A 15,321-nucleotide genomic window follows, 5' to 3' on the forward strand; every position below is an offset into this window, starting at 1 on the left:
GACCGTACAGGTAATGTGTGGAGGACAGAGGAGTTACAAGTCTGTGACAGCCAGAAATCTTGCTTGTTTGTAAGTGACCAGTATTTGGTATTTGACCTGTGTCATTGCCAACAAAGGATATATGACAAATAATTGAGGTGGATTTTGTTATTGACCAAATACTTTTTTCCACCATAATTATTTAAAAATCAGACAATGTGATTTTTTGATTTTTTTCTTATATTGTCTCTCATAGTTGAGGTCTACCTATAATGTCAATTACAGGTCTTTCTCATCTTTTAAGTGGGAGAACCTGCACAATTGGTAACTGACTAAATACTTCTCCCCCCACTGTATATGATGTTACTGGTTTATTCAATGCAGTGGTATCTCAGTGGTTAAGGTACTCAGTTAGTAATTAGAAGGTTGCCAATGTCCCACCACAAAGTTGCCACTGTTGGACCTCTGTACAAAGCCCTCAATTGCTCAAATTGAACTCTGTCATAATCATAAATCACTTTGGATAAAAGCATCAGTTAAATGCCATGCATGTAAATTCCAGAGCCAAGATTTAGTGGTTATTATTAGAGTGTGCCTCTCATATTATCCACAGGTTAAAGCAAATTTTACTTCCAAGGTTCAAAAGACAAGATAACGAAGGAGATTGAGTGTGTGCGTGTCCGGTCCCAGCTCTGAGTGCTGTCAGCTTCCTCTTGGTATCCAGGAGGAAATCATGGTTGGAAACAGGAAACTGCTGCTGCAGGTGGCAATGACCCTTTGGAAAGAGAGAAGATCTCACTAGGGGTGTATGAAAATCTGTGTTTGTACAGGTAACCTATAGTATAATCCACAGACTTTTCACTGCTTCATATTACCTCAGAGGGAAAGAAACCGCATTAGAAACCAGATATGTGTGTGCACTCTGCTACCAAACCAGAAAGAACATGGTGTTTAATTTATACTAGGTGTACATTGACGTCTACTTATGTTCTTCAAATGTGCAGTTGAGCATTGTGAGCATTATCTGTGAACTGCATGTTTTAATGCTTATCTAGCCCCTCCAGTGGATTCTCAGCTCTGATGTACAATCATGTGGGCAAAAGAGAAGGTGCTCTTTATGTGTTTCTGTTATACAATTGATCACGCCTGTGGCTACCAAGTCAGTCAGTCTGTGGCACCGCAAACAATTTATTTAAATGAATTTATTTGAATGAATTTGAATTTGAATTCATGTATGCGATTCAACCTGACTGAAAAAAAAAACTAGTTGATAAAGTTTTCTTCTAGCTGTGACAGCTGTCTCAGTCTCCTTTCTCTTTTGGCATATGAAGCGTACACTAACAACTAAGAGAAAATAGGCTACAAACCTCTCCTTTATAGAGGCCTTAATTACGCTCCCTGTGGGGCCAACAACTATAATGAATGATATGGGGCCCACTATCATAAAGCTGATTGCAAAAGCACCAGTTTAGAAAACAAGGAAGAAGTGCTGAGATTCGGTGATGGTACGCACCTTAAGGAAGGCATGCTTCTCACACCACGATGGACACACCATACAGCAGCAGTCACATGACAGACAAAGGTCAGTGAGGTATATGAAGGTCAACAGGAGTTAATAGTGGGAGATGTGAGAGCATACGGATTACTGCACAGTACAGTGATTCAGGACATGCATTTATAATTCACTACCAATTAATCAAAATCAAATAAATACAAAGAAACAAACAAACAAAATAAGGCCCCATTTTGATGTCATGCATATCGTATTTGGATTGGATCCCGTTAAGATTTTAATGTCATGCATTTACACTACATAATCTTAATATCTTGGGTTAGCCAAACATCTGCTCAAACTCTTATCTTGGGCTATACATAAATAAAAATAGCCACTTCAAAATCTGCAAACCTGTATTGAGTTTTTTTATTTTTTTTTTAAACCTCACTAAAATGTCCAGTGAAGGTATGTCAAAGGAACAGCACTGGGGTATATTAATAATGTATGTGGATAGCACTGTCAAGCACAGCTTTGCATCTGTGCCATATTTGATAGTGCTATCCACATACATTCCATGAAGAGTTGACATGTCATCAGAGGGAAGGGCAGTGTGTGGTGTGGGGTGTGTGTAGTCCTCCGTCTGCCACACCGTGCGTTTCTCTGGGATAAAGGAAAGCACCTGTTGTATTTGGAACTCTGCCTAAATGCCACTTACTCTTTGCTATTTGCATAGCTCACATTTGTGTCTAGTGAGAATCTCGTGATGCGGATTTGTGTGAATGAATAATGCGGCAAGTTCTCAAAACTAAACCGAATACAAAACAGTTCACGTAAGTTGACATAAGCACTTTTCTGGAATATTTTTAAAGTAGCGAGTTACAGGTGCTGATCAGGGAAACACCTAAGAAAGCTCCTACGTGTGTTGAATATAGAGCACTACAATGCAGAGCACTCAAACAGCACCACACCGTGCAGCAGACAGACAGGTGCAGAGAGCCTGTAGAGTCTATAATTGGAGAGAGACAGTTTTTCTTCTTTTGGCTCCATGCAGAATGTCAATTTTAATTCAAGGGTGCAGGGTGAACCATTTTAGCCCTACGTTGTCGCTTCGTTTCAGGGAACCATAAGTAATTGGACAGCTGGGAGCTCAGATCTTTGTTGGCCATCTCTGTGTTGTGACACAAGTTCTTGCACAAGAGTACTAAAAATGTTGTCTCCCAACATGAGGAGCGAAGAGGTGTCAAAAGCAATATATAGCAATATAGTCATAATATAGAGAATAATAATAATAATAAATTATAAATGTATTATCATTTATAATAATAAATTAATCAGAGATATCAACTATTTGGTTCATTAAGCTTATCAATAATAAATAACTCAGCAGACCACAGAAGATCACAGACAAAGTAGAACCTATAAATCTGTCCAGGATATGAGCATGAATGTGACTACCATAAAGCATACACCATAATTTTCCTACATAACCATATCCATATGGAAGCTTCAAGAACTGAAAAACCATGTTACAGTTTGTCATAAAATACATCCAGAATATCAGGCTGTGAAAAGAAGTCTTATAATAATAATAATAATAATAATAATAATAATATATCTGGGCTGAGACAAAGCAAAACCTGTGCCAGAATTATGGAAGGAAAAGTGCAGAAAAAATGCTGATGGTTCAAAGCAATCCACCTCATCTATGAAACACGGTAGTATAGCCAAGCAGGACTGCAATCTTTGCTGACTTCACAGGATGAATTCTGAAGCAGACTGCACAGAAGCCATCGTATTGCTCAGAATTCCACATGTGCTGTTTCACCTTGTAGCAAGACAGCGACTCAACACACTTCAACAGCAACTAGGTGGAATGAAAAACAGGAAAGAGGATTTGGTTTTGAGTGGCCAAGCCAGTCACCTGACCTGAACCCACTTGCTGGACAAGATGGAGGCCATGCCAAACTGGCTGCAGCGGCTGCATTACAGGCTGGACACATCACCAGGAAAGATATCCAGCAGCTTGTGTGTATAAGTCACAACCACGTACTAAACAGCATAAACAAATTGAAGTATATAAAATTGTAATTTGTAATTAAAATGTTTAATGAAATGCAGGATTAAATTACCACAGTCTTTGTTATTATTACTTTTGTTTTTTAAGGAAAGTAATCACAATGAAAGATCATGTTCTACACTTTAACCTCGTTATCATTGTTTCATTTCATATCAAACGTGCAGACACAAAACAAATTTTCACATTTCACTGCGAGACAGGAAGATTCAGGAGGAGACATATCTACACAGAGCGCACAGGGAAAGGAGCAAAGACAAAAGAGCAAAGAAAACTGAAAAGAGTGATAGAGAATGAGAGAAAGAGAGAACGAGAAAGAGACAGAAAGAGAGAATGAGACAGACAGAAAGGGAGGGGGAGCATTCATGAGGGGAGCATTCACCGCAGTCATTCTCCTTTCATCTGCTTGTCAGCCGCTGTCATAACATTCCCCATAATTACAGGAACCAATTAGGGCTCAGTCCCATGGTAAGTCCACATATACATATTGTGCCTGTAATCACACCCACACACCCCCCCACACACACTCACAGTGCCTACATATTATTACAAGCAAGCGATACCTACAAATGCACCCACTTAAAAAAAAACATGCATCTATATTTATCTATTTTCTGTCACAGAAGTATACATTTTCAAAGAGTATATATGCTCAGTGGAGGTTCTAGGCCATCTGAACTTGGGGGGGGGGGGGGGGGGGGGGGGGGGGTCAGTAGGTCTGTTAGAGAGTCCAGGGGGTTGGAGGGGGGTTTCCGAAAATTTTTGCCTAATTCGCTGACAAGAATGTTAAGTTGCCACTACTGCTCCCGCTTTATTGCCATTCACAAAATGATGTTGGTGTCTCACACTGCGGCTCATTTAGGGGCCTTAGGGGGGCAAAGATGTTGTGACAGGGTCACTGGCCCCGCCCCCTAACTTCCTCTGCATATGCTCATAAATTCTTAATAACAATGAATTGTCTGACAGGGCTGGTGGAAGTGTCTCATGTCCTATTAGAGATGGACACAGTGCACAGGCCTGCCAATGCTTCACACAGAAATAAGTGTGCAATCCACAAACATTTGTGACCGGCCCACACCTGTCACATTCTCATATGGTAACTAAAGCTGCCAGTTACCAGCTACACCAAGACTAATTAACTATGAACTATGAGACTAGATAACTTCGAACTATGAGACTTGGAGACCAGCCCTCCTGGGATTGAGGTGGCAGGGTTATGCGCTAAATCCAACTCTTGTAGCTCCTCTGACTACAATGCAAAGGAGTGCCTGCAGTTTCCATGGACAGGAAATGAAAGACAGAACAGTCATCGTTAAGTAAACTTGTGATTGATGGTTCAGAAGAGGTGAGCCGCATGTCAACCCCAGGTTTCTACGTGGTAGAAATTAATATTAGAAGCCAAAGATGTGTCTCTTGACAGACCTTTTGATGCTTGGGCAATTCTCAAGGCTCTGTTCACCATGTTGAGGCTTCGCCATATTAATAAATGATGTCACAGGAATGATGAGTTTATTGTTTATTGTAACATGATGAGCTCAGGTTGGACAGGTAACATTATTGAAAAGTGCAGGTATCCAGACATAAATATGAATGACAAAAATGAATGACACGTTAACTCCGAAGTATATTAGTTCATATCACAGTCAATTTGACTTGGATAATGTCTTGCAAAAGACTGTCTAAAAGATTTTAAACTGCGCAATGCAGGGAAACCTCATGTAAACACACGTAAGAATACATCTGCAGCTACTGGACCCATCCCTCTTCCTTACAGTCGATAATAGCACTGCAGATTCAATTGAAAATTATGAATGAAGTTTCCTTGGCAACAGAAAATATGTGAATGCAGAGACTAAAATGCCTTCAGATTTTCAACCAAGTTACTATAGTAACGTTCACTGTTTCATTTGTGGGATATTGTGTTAGCATTCTCATGTTGCTTTCAATATTCTGAAGGTTAATTGTTTGACCCTGCAGGTTATATGACAATCCCAGTCGACCAGACTAGCCAGGGTAGTATGACTGGCCCCACTGCTGTAGACTACAAATTAAAAATAAACTGCAATTATTTAGACTTTATGTTCGATAACAGGAGTAACATCAGACAAACATAATTCTGCTAAAACAGATAATAATGGCGTCTGCTCCTTATAAGTGTTATGGCTATAAACTATTATTTTTAGTATCCGTATTTATCACTGAATCAAAGTTTACACTTTAAGCCCGAAAATATAGTGAAATAACTCACTGTAATACCTGTCATGACCACTAAGTGGTGCTTGTAGCAAAGCTCTCAAGTTCGTCGCTTCTGGGCTCAGGGGCACGTATAATAAAGGACAGGTTTGCAAATTTCCAGCCCAGACCATGATATCAAATACCAAAATCTCAACAGCAGTTTTAGTGCTGACAAACCCTGCAGCTTCTGAATGAGCACTAGAACATTCTAGATGGGAAATCAATTATGCGTGGAGGAACAAACACAAATCTGTTTGAAATTGGGAATCTCACTGTAAGCGTCTTCATGAATTTTATGTTCATTCTGAATTAATCATTTAATGTATTATCAGACTAGGCCTTATAGAGGTGCTTGTATTCCAAACATTTGAAACTTAAATAAAATATTCCAAACTCGATTAAACCTGACAAAATCCATATTTTCCAATTTGAGTATTAATAACAGTTTTGCAAAAGCATCCTGCCAGAAACAATGAAGACAAAACAGGAACGATTGAAATTGCTACTTAGTAGCAACATAATCTGCACACACACTCACGCACATCTCCCAGATTTAATGACACCCAGGATGATGGAGCAGATTGTTTGGGCTAAAATAAATCACTGCGCTATATTGCTGCTAGCTCATTATCTCTCTGGTTCTGTCTCTGCCTCATTCGCGGCCTCTCTCAGTTAATTAACCCTGTTGGGTTAAGGCTACAGGCAGCCCATGCTGACACCATTATCTGAGAGGTGCTGAGAAAAGGGACCGAAAAGGGACTGGACAATAAAGAACCCAGGGTGTGTCTGTCACACATAAAGACTGTGGGCCTAGTTTCACCAGCTCAGTCTCCCACTAATGTGTCTGTCTGAGAATAGGCACCAAAGATGATTTGGTCTTCCTAATCATTATCAGTTCAAAGTTGATTGACTTATTGTTCCAGATTTGTGTCATATTGCTTCATGTTGTCAAGTTTCCAGGATTATTTAATGACAAACAAAAAGCATGATCTTTACAATGCTGGATAAACATATGGATATAAAGTAGGAAGGTGCTGGTATGATTGGACTGATGAATGTATGTCCACAAAATTAGGAAAGAAATTTGCCTACAAAAAGGAGAGATAGTCCTACATTTTCTCTCTTTCTTGTTTAAAAAATAAAAAGGATTAACTTGCTTTGTCTCACTGTTCTCTTTATCTCAGTGTTCACACTCCACACCCTGGAAATCTGTGCTGAGAAAAACTAGTTATTTTCTTTAATGAGCTTCTGTAACATTTACAGGCGTCCTGGCAGTCCTTCGGGTGCTAAGTGATTTTTGGTTTGGATGGAATTCAGATTCACAGTTTTATATTGTAAAACAGTGTCATTTCACACTTGAATGAGGTGACTATAATGACGGACCTAGCCTGTGAGGAGGTGAAGAGATTATTAATCTTCAAATCCCAAATGCAGACAAAGCAGTTATTTTTTTCCTTACAGTAGATCAAAGAAAGTGCTAATGTTTTGAGATGGAAAATGACCTATTTTCAAGACAAAACGACAGTTGGGCGAGGTAGGTGTCAAAACAAGCATGGGATTCTGATTCTGAGTGCAAACATACTTAAATGTGAGAGAGAGATGGAGTGAGAGTGAACGAGAGAGCAGCTGTAAGAATAAAAATGCTAGTAACATGGTACAGGTCAGGGAGATCCGTTCATTTTGGACTTTAGTAAACCAATACTCAAACTAATATTAATTTTGTACATGAAGAAACAGCATCTATTCAAAACAGAAAACGCCATCAATCCCTTTAAAATATCTTCATGTGTCATGCATGTTAATGATGTGCACTTTAGACAGTAAACCAATGCACCAACCTGTCACAGATCAAAGGTCTCTAATGCACATTTACACTAAACATCCTTCATGAAAGCACACTAGAACATCTGTCACAGCCACTCGATATATGTATAGTCATTATTGTAGAGAAACATTTTCAGATGTTTAGGAGTTCCACTAATGAAACAATGTTATACTTAAACACTTCACAATCTCAGAGCCACAATGATACAGAGCCTGCAGTCTGTTCCCAAGCTCCCCCAGAGACGTGCCTGTCCAGAGTGAGATAAATGACCATTCAGATAATAGCTGTGTTACTGTAGCCTGCAAATGCTCTAGACCAGCTAGGTATACATTTATTAACACAGCTACAAAAACACTCGACACAATAGGATCAACTATCACCACCCGTTACTTCTCGTGCATTACTGTAGAAGTTATCTACTGCATTAGTCGTAAGAGATGTAGTCAGCTTGACAATGGAGAGACCAAACGAAAGCTTACCGATCAATTTGTTGAACACCTTAAGACCATCAGAATTAAGGATTTGTTTCCTGTGGCAAAGCATTTTATTGCTAATAAAAATTGTATTAGTGATGTATCTGTTTGAGTTGCCAGTTGTTTCTATGGCAGCAATGTAGTCAGGAAACTCAAAGAAAATAGACTGACCTACACTCTCACAACTTTAGAATGAATGTTATGTTTTAAACACCTGCTTCATGTAATACAAACAACATCAACCTTCTATAATTTATAGAACCTGTATATTCATATCAGAAGCACTTTGTTTGCACAGCTGATGAAGGACAACTTATATATATATGAAGGTAATGCAATTTGAGAAAAGAGGTTTGATACCCATCAGAAACGTGCCACGCTGGTGTCGTATTAACAACATCATGCAAACATTCATGAAATGAGATGGTTAAAGTAAAGATCTTACCCATGAGAGGAAACATTTTGTAAAAGTCTATCACTATGACAATAACCATCTAGTTAATTAAAGAATTGTTGACCAGAGACAAAGAAAAACAAGCCAATGTTGGGTCGATTTTGGAAGGTTGCGAGTTCATGTAGTGTGCATACAAACTCCCTGATTCACTGATAAGCATGTTGCCTGATGATGTCTGGGAAAGGGCAGTGTATCCAAATTGCTAGTGTACAATGTTTGGTATACAGTTGAAGTAAAGCTATTGCAGATAATGAAACAAAGCTCCTGTGTTTTGCAGTGGCAGTTCTGGGGCGGGGCGGGAGTGGGGGGTGGGGTACCCCCCCAAAGGACCACCTAATTGAGACATAGTGTATGACACTATTTTTGTGAATGGCATTAAAGCAGCACAAGTATTGCCAACTTAATGACTTAGTTGCTATATTTAGCAAGTATGCAGATCTATATAGCTACACTTTTCAGGGGGGTTATGTCAATTAGTGACTTTCAGCCACGCCCTCCCCTACTCCATTCAGTCCACTTGAATTTTCAAACATAAAGTTAGTAGTCGTCACCTCTAACAGACCTACTGGTCCCAGTCTGCTCCCCAGTTCTGACTGTCTATATGAAGTTCAGAGCAGTGTGTGTCTTATGTGTGTGTGTAACACACACACACACACACACACACACACACACACACACACACACACACACACACACACACACACACACAATAAGACACACACTGCTATGAACTTCATGACAAGAGGGGTCTCATTGATTGTGACAATTTGGTTAAGGACTATTTAAACTGAACATGTGGATCTCAGCTTCAGCTGAGGGGATCTTTGAAAAGAGCCCGAGTGTGTCTGTGGAGGAGGGAGACAAAAACAAAGCCTCCATAAATAGACGGTTAGAGTCAAACAGGGGGTTCTGTATAGATTCATACCAACTATTTCATCAGGCCCCTTTGCCCTAGGAGAGCTTCCTCCCCAGCAATCCTGTGGTGTGCAGCAGCTGTCACTCCTCAGCCCTCCGCTGTTTAACTCAGCCCAGACTGACAGGAGACCACTGTTGGATTAAACCCTGTAGATGCCCCTAGGTACCCCCCCCCCCCCCATGGGACCCACAGGCTGGAACCTCCCCTGCCTGTTTGGTAATCCGGCACTGTCTCAGACCTTGGCTACTCCTCTACAGCGCTGCACTGAGATGACTCTTCCCCATACCAGGATTTCCTTTTTGAGGTCCAGACTGTTGGCTTCTTTGCAATAAGAGACTTGATTCATCTAATGAAGGAATGAGGGTCTTTACTGCCAGCGCATAAAGTACATCTTTTGTGTTAAACTGGCTCCACAAAACATCCCGTGGAAGCGCTATAGTCATTGCAAGAGTTTAATTTAATAAAAGGGACTTATTTTATTATACAAAAAAATGAAACAAAAGACAAAATGGCGTGCCACACTTGCCTCATCCATGTGAAGGTGACAAATACACTAATATCTGACTTTCCACACCCAAAAACGACAGATGTAGAAAATGCTGTGTTGCAAAAGGGAGAAAAGACCTGACAGAATATCCAGTTCCAGTGATGATCTTCAATCTCTTTTTGCTCTAAGACACCTCTCATTGATCCCTGTATTGATCAGCAGAACGTGGTCGTTCATGGAATTACTTCAGAGAGATTTGTCTTCCTTCCTGCAGCAGCACCACAGTCAAAAAAGACTAAAACTAGTGTATAAAAAAGATCCTACATCCATTTATACAGAAATACATAGGGTGAGGCATAACATTGCTTGAACTAATGCATGTGTGATATAAGAAGCAATACGAGTATCCTGTTATCGCAGGCAAAACCTTCCATTATGCCAACAAGAGAAGTGGAATGACGTGAACACTAAATCAGAGTGTATGTGGGGGTAGAGTGCAGGTTGGATGGAGGTGTGGAGGTTGGGGGGGTAGGGTGGAGGTGTGGAGGTTGGGGGGGTAGGGTGGAGGTGTGGAGGTTGGGGGGGTAGGGTGGAGGTGTGGAGGTTGGGGATAGGGTGGAGGTGTGGAGGTTGGGGGGGGGTAGAGTGGAGGTGTGGAGGTTGGGGGGATAGGGTGGAGGTGTGGAGGTTGGGGGTAGGGTGGAGGTGTGGAGGTTGGGGGGATAGGGTGGAGGTGTGGAGGTTGGGGGGGTAGGGTGGAGGTGTGGAGGTTGGGGGGGTAGGGTGGAGGTGTGGAGGTTGGGGGTAGGGTGGAGGTGTGGAGGTTGGGGGGATAGGGTGGAGGTGTGGAGGTTGGGGGGGTAGGGTGGAGGTGTGGAGGTTGGGGGGGTAGGGTGGAGGTGTGGAGGTTGGGGGGGTAGGGTGGAGGTGTGGAGGTTGGGGGGTAGGGTGGAGGTGTGGAGGTTGGGGGGGTAGGGTGGAGGTGTGGAGGTTGGGGATAGGGTGGAGATGTGGAGGTTGGGGATAGGGTGGAGGTGTGGAGGTTGGGGGGGTAGGGTGGAGGTGTGGAGGTTGGGGGGGTAGGGTGGAGGTGTGGAGGTTGGGGATAGGGTGGAGATGTGGAGGTTGGGGATAGGGTGGAGGTGTGGAGGTTGGGGGTGGGGAGGAACAGCTAGTGTACCATAGAGTGGTATCTAGAGGAAGAGCAGCTTTTCTGTTCTCCTTCCCTTTAATCTCACAAAGAGCCTCTTTGTTGCTTTGTAGGTTCACCCATAATAAAGTGGAGGGGAGAACCCCATCCCTCTGTCTCTCACTTTTTCCTGTCTTCCCTCCTTCCCCTTTTTTTCTTCCTCTCCCATGTCCATTTGGCTAAATGTGAGCAAGGCAGGTGCATGGCAGACAGAAGCTCTGTTGTGAGCCGTTTCACTGATCAAGCCTCACTCTCTCTCCCTCTCTCTCTCCCCCCCCCTCTCTCATTCTGTCTTTCATTCTCTCTGTCTTTGAACAGGTGCTTGCAAATCCCTTCTTTGAATGCCAAATCACACAATGTGCCAAATGTTACAAACACTCAAATTTCATTTTTCTCTCTCACTTTCTCCTGAGTCTAAGCACCCTTGTCAGTAGTGTGCAGGTGGACAGGAGTAGAGCAGTGTGGTCTTCCACACGTCCAGTGCCAGAGAGGGGTGGACCCCGTGGTCCTCCCTCACCACAGCTAGCAGTGCCTCTGTCTGTCTGCCCGTTCGTCTGCATGTCTAAGACTGGAATGACGAATTGAGCAAGTCCCTGCTTCACTCTGTCTCATCAGTGGAAAGGGTTTCGTTCTAGTGGTTTAAATCAATTACCTATGGGCTGCTAGTCTCCTCAGTAAATCACATGCTGAATCCCACATCTCTTGACCTAGCCATCTCCTCAGAGACAGATGCCGTATGTTGTCATGGTAACATCAAAGGTAATGTATTCTGATTGGGATGTATTTATGATCAGAGCAGCACACTATAGCTCTTTCAAGAAGTGCTAAAAGTTTTATATTCCTATTTTGGCAAGAGCACTGATACAAACAAACAAAAAGCCATCTTTGAATCAGTCAGTCATCATATAGACTGGGTAGGCCACAAAAGCCTGGCAAATTGGATACGCCACAAGAAATGAATGCGTTCCACTCCGTTATCCGTCTGAGACGCTTCAAAGCCGACTCCTTCACTTTGTTCCTGTCTTCAGAGCTCCTTGGCTGGCATAATGATGTCCTTATAGACACATGTAAGCATGTGTTGGTGAATAAGCTGATTATTCTAAATGGTATAAATAATAACAATAGTACTAATAACAATAATGGCAAAAGGGAAGCATAATCATTAAAAAAATGTTGTTATTTGCTGAAACACAACCTGGCACATTGTTGGTCTTGGTGTTTTCTGATCAAAATGTGAACAACTCCATTTCCTCTTCCTCATTCCGGTGCCGTCTCTCGTGGGAGGTTTGAAAGGTCGTATCTTCACATCATTCTTCTCGCTCTCAGTCAGCTGTGAAGACGAAGGCCTATGGGAGTCTCTCTCACCTCACCCTTCCTTCCAGTGATCGGGCTTGTCCTCTTTGATCCCTGCCTGCTGTTTGCCCATCATGTTTCCCCGCTCTCTTCAGACAGCATGCTGGGTGTGCTGAGCCCGACTGAGAGTGTGAGTCTCCACCGAGGGCTCTGACGATGGCTGATGAACCCACCGAAACACTGACCTTCGGCTGCCAAGCCTGTCCGTCTCTCCCAGCGACATGGAGGAGGGTTAGAACCCAGAGGAGTGCTACAGCAGCTGGCTTAGAACTCAGAGGAGTGCTACAGCAGCTGGGTTAGAACTCAGAAGAGTGCTACAGCAGCTGGGTTAGAACTCAGGGGAGTGCTACAGCAGCTGGGAGGAGTGCTATAGCAGCTGGGTTAGAACCCAGAGGAGTGCTACATGAGCTGGGTTAGAACTCAGAAGAGTGCTACAGCAGCTGGGTTAGAACTCAGGGGAGTGCTACAGCAGCTGGGAGGAGTGCTACAGCAGCTGGGTTAGAACCCAGCGCATGGTGCCAGCAGTAGAAAAGGTTCTGATTAATTTTCATGAACGTTCCTTTCAAGCTATTTTAAATTAGCCTGATTAGAATTGGTTAATCTAATTGGAAAAAATGAAAACATCTATACATTTAATAATACAATAGAGCATGAGTAATAAATTATGCAGCTCTGCTCTTTTTTCTTATGAAATAAATTAACATACAGCAGCTTTAATTGGAATACTGCAGCTTTAATGGGCATGTGGGTGGTGAGAAATGTTTCCTCCACCCATGTGACCTTTCAGTGAGGCAGCTGTCACATAGCTGATTATTTCCCTGCTTCAGGTGAACATGTGGCCACGGTGACCTTCACACTCTGTAGGAGAACTGTCCGTCAGGTGAGGAAACAGCTAGCGTCCTGTGTATGGACAACATACTCTCGTTCTGAACCATTTTTGCATTTGTACTCGTGAACAGACAGGAATTTAGGAATACAGACGAGTAAACGTGTTACGCAAGGTGATGGGACTCCTGAGGCAGTGAGAGTGAGTCATACCCCATCACTCTTGCACACGCACACAAACCTGCTTATTTACTCTATATAGCCTGAACACAAGTACAGGGATCAAAACAAATGATTCAACTTCAGTGGAAATTCCTCAAGACAAGTTAAGTAGTGCGTGTGTCCTCCACGTGCCTGTATGACCTCCGTACAACGCCTGGACATGTTCTTGATAAGGCGGCGGATGGTCTCCTGAGGAATCTCCTCCCAGACCTGGATTAAAGCGTGAGTCAACTCCTGGACAGTCTGTGGTGCAACATGACATTGGTGGATGGAACGAGACATGATGTCCCAGATGTGCTCGATTGGTTTCAGGTCTGGGGAACGGGCGAGTCCACAGCATCAATGCCTTCATCACGCAGGAACTGCTGACACACTTCAGCCACTTGAGGACTAGTATTGTCATACATCAGAAGGAACCCAGGGCCCATTGCACCAGCATATGGTCTCACAATGGGTCTGAGGATCTCATCCCGGTACCTAATGGCAGTCAGTGTACCTCTGGTTAGCACATGGAGGTTTGTGTGGCCCTCCAAAGAAATGCCTCCCCACACCATTACTGACCCACTGCCAAACCGGTCATGCTGGAGGATGTTGCAGGCAGCAGAACATTTTCAGCGGCATCTCCAGACGATGTCATGTGCTCAGTGTGAACCTGCTCTCATCTGTGAAGAGCACAGGGCGCCAATGGCGAATCTGCCAATCTTGGTGTTCTCTGGCAAAAGCCAATCACCCTGCACGGTGTTGGGCTGTAAGCACTTGAAGATGTTGGGTCCTCATACCACCTTCTTGGAGTGTTTCTGACAGTTTGAGCAGAAACATGGATATTAGTGGCCTGCTGGAGGTCATTTTGCAGGGCCCTGTCACTTCTCCTTCTGTTCCTCCTTGCACCTTGCTCCTAAGGAGGAGTTAGTGGTCCTGCTGCTGGGTTGTTACCCTCCTACGACCCCCTCCATGTCTCCTAGTGTACTGCTCCAGCCTCTGGACACTGCTGACAGACACAGCAAACCTTCTTGCCACAGCTTACATTGATGTGCCATCCTGGATGAGCTGCACTACCAGAGCAACTTCTGTGGGTTGTAGTCACTGCATCATGCTACCTCTATGGTGACAGAACTGACCAAATGCCAAAGTGACCAAAACATCAGCCAGAAGGGATGTGAACAGAGAAAAGGTCTGTGGTCACCCCCTGCAGAACCACTCCTTTATAGGGGGTGTCTTGCTAATTGTATCTCAGTTCTACCTGTTTTCTGTTCCATTTGCACAACAGCAGGTGAAATTGTTTCAGTGTTGCTTCCTAACAGAACAGTTTGGTTTCATAGAAGTGTGGTTGACTTGGAGTTACATTGTGTTGTTTAAGTGTTCAATAAATTTTTTTGAGCAGTGTATATATACTTTCTGGCCACTGTATTAGGTACACCTTGCTGGTATCAGGTTGGACCCCCTTTTGCCTTTGTTTTGTCAGCAACAATACTCAAGGCTGTGGCGTTGAAACGATGCTCAGTTGGTACTAAGGGGCACCAAAGTATGGCAGGAATATATCCCCCACAAAGTTGCACCATCACCAACAGTCTTACCCGTTGATATAAGGTGGGATGGATCCATGCTTTCATTTCAAATTCTGACCATATCATCCGAATATCACAGCAGAAATCGAGATTTATCAGGGCAGACGTTTTTCCAATCATCTATTGTCCAATTTTGGTGAGCCTTTGCGAATTGTTGCCTGTTTCCTGTTGACAGGAGTGGCACCCGGTGTGGCCTTCTGCTGCTGTGGCCCATCCGGGCATGAGATAT

This window comes from Brachyhypopomus gauderio, chromosome 3, assembly GCF_052324685.1.
Source record: "Brachyhypopomus gauderio isolate BG-103 chromosome 3, BGAUD_0.2, whole genome shotgun sequence".
NCBI classification, from domain to species: domain Eukaryota; kingdom Metazoa; phylum Chordata; class Actinopteri; order Gymnotiformes; family Hypopomidae; genus Brachyhypopomus; species Brachyhypopomus gauderio.